At 55.6% G+C, this 5,471-nt stretch overlaps 1 pseudogene; it reads left to right on the top strand.

Annotated features, from left to right (window-relative positions):
- Positions 1-553: 553 nt before the first annotated feature.
- LOC136378451 (endothelin-converting enzyme-like 1) lies at positions 554-5,471 on the top strand (annotated as a pseudogene).

Raw genomic sequence — 5,471 nt, 5'->3', positions numbered from 1 at the left:
CTCCTGCCACGACCACCAACGCAGCCACCTTCGCCGCCGAGGCTAGTCGCTGGGCTTTGTCTGCGTCCTCGCAGTTCTGGCTCCGGCCGCGGCTGCGGCTCCCGGGCTCGGCTCTCCTGCTCCACGGGCTGCGCGGCGCGGCGCGGGAGGCTCAGCGCCCAGAGCTCCGGGAGCGCGGGGTTGGCTCCCTCCGCGCCAGGGGCGAAACTTCGCCCAAGTTTGGGTTCTGGGGGGAACCTGTTGAAGCCGGGAGTAACCCGGGATGGTACTGGGTGCAGGTTCTCAGGGCCGTGAGCGGTTCCGGCTTCAGGGTCCGCATGGACGAGCCCCTGACCGCGCCTCCTTCTCCAGCCTCCGCTTTCCCCCTCCCCTGGCCTTGGCTGTGGTAGGTCGTGAACAAGAAAGGCAAAAGGAAGAGGAAACAGCCTTTCATTGAAGGCCTACTGCGTGCCCGGTGCTCCCAGCTTTCCAGCAGAGGCCTCTCAGTCTGCCACGGGCATAGGTGTTCAGGGAGAGAGAAACAGATCAAAGGTGGCCACTCGGAGCCTTCCCCTTCTCTCGTTCTCCCAGTGGTGCAGGGAGGCCGCTGCTGTTGGGGACTCGGGTGACTTTCAGCCTCTGGATCTAGGCCTGCACGCACCCCTTCCCGTTGTGCTTGTGGGCCCCGTCGGGTCCCAGTTCCCCTCTAACCCTGCGCCTACCCTTCCTGCAGCTGCGGCCCCGAGGGCCATGCGGAGGCCAGCCAGGAGGCCGGCGGCCGGGTGCCTTCCGTAATCGAGATCGCCAAGGACTGCGGTGTGGTGCCAGCAGCTCCATGGAGGCCCCATATTCGATGACTGCACACTACCATGAGTTCCAATAGATACAGTACGTGAGCCGGTGCTGCACGGGAGGCGGGGGCGCAGGACCTCGCTGCCCCCCCCCCCCCGTTTCCCGTTGGGCGCTGTACGGAGCGCCACCGGGGCCCGGGCCGGTCTGCCACGCTGGAACCGGCGCGAAGTGTGCCTTCTGTCCGGGCGGGTGTTTGCCGCCGGCCTCTGCGCCACCCTGGCCGCTATGCTGGCGCTCAAGTTCCTGGGCCCGGGCGCAGCGGGCAGCGGAGCCTGCCCCGAGGGCTGTCCGGAGCGCAACGCCGCCCGCCTCCTGGCCGCCAACCTGGTCACCGGCATAGACCCGTGTCAGGACTGCTATTCCTCTGCGCGCGGAGGCTGGCTACGGCGCCACGCCATCCCCGACGACAAGCTCACGTATGGCACCATCGTGGCCGACGGCGAGCAGAACGAGGAGCGCCCACGGCGCCTGCCGGCGTGGCCCGCGGGTGGGCCGGGTGGCGCGGCTCAGCCTAAGGTACGCGCCTTCTCCCGCTCCTGCCTCGACATGCGCGAGATGGAGAGGCTCGGCCCCAGGCCCATGCTGGAGGTCATCGAGGACTGGTGGCTGGGACCTGGGTGGTGCCGCCGAGCGCCCGGGAGCCGCAGCGCGCTGGGATCTCAAGCGGCTGCTGTACGAGGCGCAGGGCGTGTACAGCGCCCCGCGCGCTTCTCACTCTCCGTCAGCCTGGACGACGGGAACTCCTCACGCTCCGTCATCCGCGTGAGTGTTCTTGGCGCCCCAGGCACCCCTCTGGCGGCCAGGGACCCGGGGCTCACGGCCCCGCATCCCAGGGACCCGCGCGGGAGGGGCGGGGACAGAGAAGGAGGGGAGCGAGTGCTGGCTGAGCGCGGGAGGAGGGCACAAGTGATTTCCCTCCAGTAACTGCGGTGTTTAGCGGAGCCGCGGGAGCTCCATTTTCCCAGCCCTCTGGCAGGCTGTGAGAGCACGGAGGAAGGGACGTCCTGGAGCCCTGGGGGGCTGGGGCACGCCGGATGCCGGGGCCCCAAATGCCCCTCACAGGTGGGGAAAGCGAAGGCTTGTGGTTGGGGGCGGGACCTCCTCTCTATCAGTTCCAGGCTAGACCCGTAGGGGTGGGGGCTTCCGCGCCCCCTTCTCTGTGTAGTTGGAGGGGTTATTGTCTTTGTGGCCCTAGGCTGGGACAGTGGATGTCTTACCTGTTCGGACATTTGAATGAAATTCAGTCTGTTTGCCTGAATTTGGCTTGTTGTCCTCTGACCTCTGACCCCCAACTCTCCCCCCAGATTGACTAGGATGGGCTCACCCTGCAGGAGAGGACCCTGTACTTAGCCCAGGATGAGGACAGTGAGAAGGTGTGGGGGCATGGGGTGGGATTGCAGGGCAGGCGCGGCGCCCCAGGAGGCACGGACCGGCATCTAGCACTGACCCCCACCGTTGACGTGCCCGGTCCTGGTGCAGGTCCTGGCGGCGTACCGGGTGTTCATGGAGCGCCTGCTCAGCCTCCTGGACGCCGACGCCGTGGAGCAGAAGGCCCAGGAGATCCTGCAGCTGGAGCAGCAGCTGGCCAATGTGAGCAGGGGAACCTTCGTGGGCTGGGGGAGGGGACCGCCAGACAGGGCTGGGTCAACCTGATCTCCACCCCAGATCACGGTGTCAGAGTACGATGATCTCCATCGGGACATCAGCTCCATGTACAACAAGGTGACACTGGGACAGTTGCAGAAGATCACCCCCCACGTGAGTGTGGTCTGGTCCTGGAGGGGACGGTGCTGACCCTGGAACTCCTGGGTCAGCTCCTCTCCAGGACTCCTGGGTCCTCTTGCTGTATCTCCTGGAACTCCTCCCCGTCTTCCGTGGTCCCTGCCGCACCCAGCCCCACTGTGCCCACCCATGCCCCACAGCTGCAGTGGAAGTGGCTGCTGGGCCAGACCTTCCAGGAGGACTTCTCGGAGGATGAGGAAGTGGTGCTGCTGGCCACGGACTACATGCAGCAGGTGTCCCAGCTTATCCGCTCCACACCCCGAAGGTACAGCTGCCAGTCACCCACCCCAGGCCCCGCCCCTGCATCCCAGGTCATCTTGGTGAGCTTTGAATTTCCACCCCCAGCTCCGTGCAGAGGCCACACTGGGGAGGCTTGTTAGGAGCACTGGAGTAGGAGTCCTCTTCCCTAAGTTCAGACGTGGCTTTCTCCACCTCCTCTGTGGAACCCTGAGCAGGGAGGGTTCATCTGGCGACAGGGAGGCTTGAATGGGTCTGGATATCAGAAAGGGTAAGTGTTGCCACCACTCTGTCACCCCAGGGCCATCTTGGGGAAAGCCTCCCTGCTCTCTGACCATCTTGGGGAGGAGCAGAGGCCCCTCAATGCTAGCTCTTAGGTGGGCAGTCACCGGAAGTGCCCCTCTCCCACCCATAGCAGGGCAGAAAACGATGCTGGCCTGTGACCCACCAGCATCAGGTACTCTGCTTGGTGGCCAGAGGTGTGTCCCACTGTGTGGGGGCCCAAGCCCTTCTCTCTGACTAGGCCACTCCAAGCTCTGCCCTCATGTGCCTGGAATGACCCTCCCTCCTGGGGGCCAGGACCCAGGAGATTCTGCTAGGTCCAAGCCCAGGCTCGGGAGTACGGGTGCCGGTTTGTGCTCTCAGATGGCCCAAGCCTGTGAGTCTGTCTGGATACCCAGCTGCTCTACCTGGCCCTCAGGATCCTGCACAACTACCTGGTGTGGCGCGTGGTGGTGGTTCTGAGTGAGCATCTGTCACTGCCGTTTTGAGAGGTGCTGCTGCTGGATGAGCCTGCACTCAAGCCAGCGACCTCGGGGTTTCGAACCTGGGTACTCCACGTCCCAGTCTGATGCTCTATCCACTGTAATTTTATTAAATTGTATTCATTTTATTTTACTTTTTAAAGAGAGAAAAATTTATTTCACTTATCTATACATTCATTGGATGATTTCTGTATGTGCCCTGCTCTGGGATGGAACCCACAACCTTGTCATATGGGGACAATGCTCCAGCCAACTGAGCTACCCAGCCAGGGCCTCCATAAGGGCATTTTGATGTGGAAAAGATGCTGATGGATTCTATACCTAGTTTAAATTTAATACTTAATTCGCAAGCTATAACTACTAGTGACAGATTCAAGGTTCATAATTACAGCAAAAAAAAAAAAAGTTCAAAGCTGTTTCAAAATGTTAACATTTTAAAAGATAACACTGGGGAACAAAATTTTTGTTGCATCCACAAAAACACTTGTTCTTACCTAATTTGAGTATGCTGATCTCAATCTGACAGTAGTTTTTCTCTGTAAGCTATAGTTTTTTTGCAATTCAAGATTTTATGTTTTCATCTTATTGTAAAATTTTCAACATTTAGTTTAACATAATGAAGTAGAATGTCTTCTTGGGCATCATCTTTGTGAAAATATAATTTATATAATGCAGTAAATACACTAATACACTAAAATATATGATTGCATCAGAATTTGTCTACAATTTCAAAATAGAACATTAAAACACTTATTTTAATCATAAAATTTGCGCAAAACTTATTTAAATTCTATTCAGGCAAAAATTTGCATTTGTAGCTCTTGCATTTGTGTACTTGTTGAGGACAATCTCGTTTGATGCTCCAGCAGTAGTCTGCTCATCACTAACAGCTCCAAGATTTTCAGGAAACTTATCAAGGTGACTGCTCAGGAAGTGAATCTTAATGCTCATGTTACATCCAATGTCGTGGAAAGCCAGCAGCAGTCTTTGAACCAGAAGTTCATAGTTTTCTGCTTTTTTGTTGCCAAGGAAGTTCTTTGTAACTACCACAAAAGACTGCCACGCTGCTTTCTCCTCCTTATTCATCTCCTGGCAAATTCTTCATCACTTATGAGGATTCGAATCTGAGGCCCATTGAATACACCTGCTTTTATCTTTCAAAAGACAAGGCAGGAAAAGCAGACATAATATGTTGAAAGCATTCACTTTCTCTATTCAAAGAACAAACTGCTTTCATTAAGCCAAGTTTGATGTGAAACGGGGGGAAAATGATCCTGTCTTGATTAACTACAGGTTCATTCACAATATTTTGCATCTCTACTTCCAGAGCTTCACGTTTCGGCCACTAATTCTGTGTCCAGTGTTTCTCCGACCTCGGCTGTCCCACAAACACAAAAAGCAAGGATACTTCGTGAAACCTCTTTGTTGTCCTAGCAGGAAATTTACCATTTTAAGATCCACACAAATGATCCAGTTATGCTCCTCATACTTCAGAAAGTCAAGGACAATTTTTACATCATTATAATCTTCTCACAGATGAGTTGAATAACCAATTGGAACCGCTGCATAAACATACTGTTGTGTAGGAGAACACATTTTAGATTCCGTTTAGAGCTGTCAAGAAATAGTCGCCATTCTGTTGGACTGTAAGTGGTAACACCTAGCTGGCTGAGAAGTCTACTGATATCATGACAGTAAACAAAGTGTTTGTCTTCGGGAAAAAAGTCCACAAAAATTTGTTCATGCTTCTTGAAATGGTTTACTTTAGCTGACCAGTGAAGTACATTCTTTTCTTGAAGCCTGGAGGCTAATAACTCAGCTGCTTTCTTTGATAGGCCCAAATCTCTTACTAAGTCA

The sequence above is a fragment of the Saccopteryx leptura genome, chromosome 7 (genome assembly GCF_036850995.1).
Source record: "Saccopteryx leptura isolate mSacLep1 chromosome 7, mSacLep1_pri_phased_curated, whole genome shotgun sequence".
Classification (NCBI taxonomy): Eukaryota; Metazoa; Chordata; class Mammalia; order Chiroptera; family Emballonuridae; genus Saccopteryx; species Saccopteryx leptura.
The sequence above is the reverse complement of the archived record's forward strand: the minus strand, read 5'-3'. Positions and strand labels throughout refer to the sequence as shown.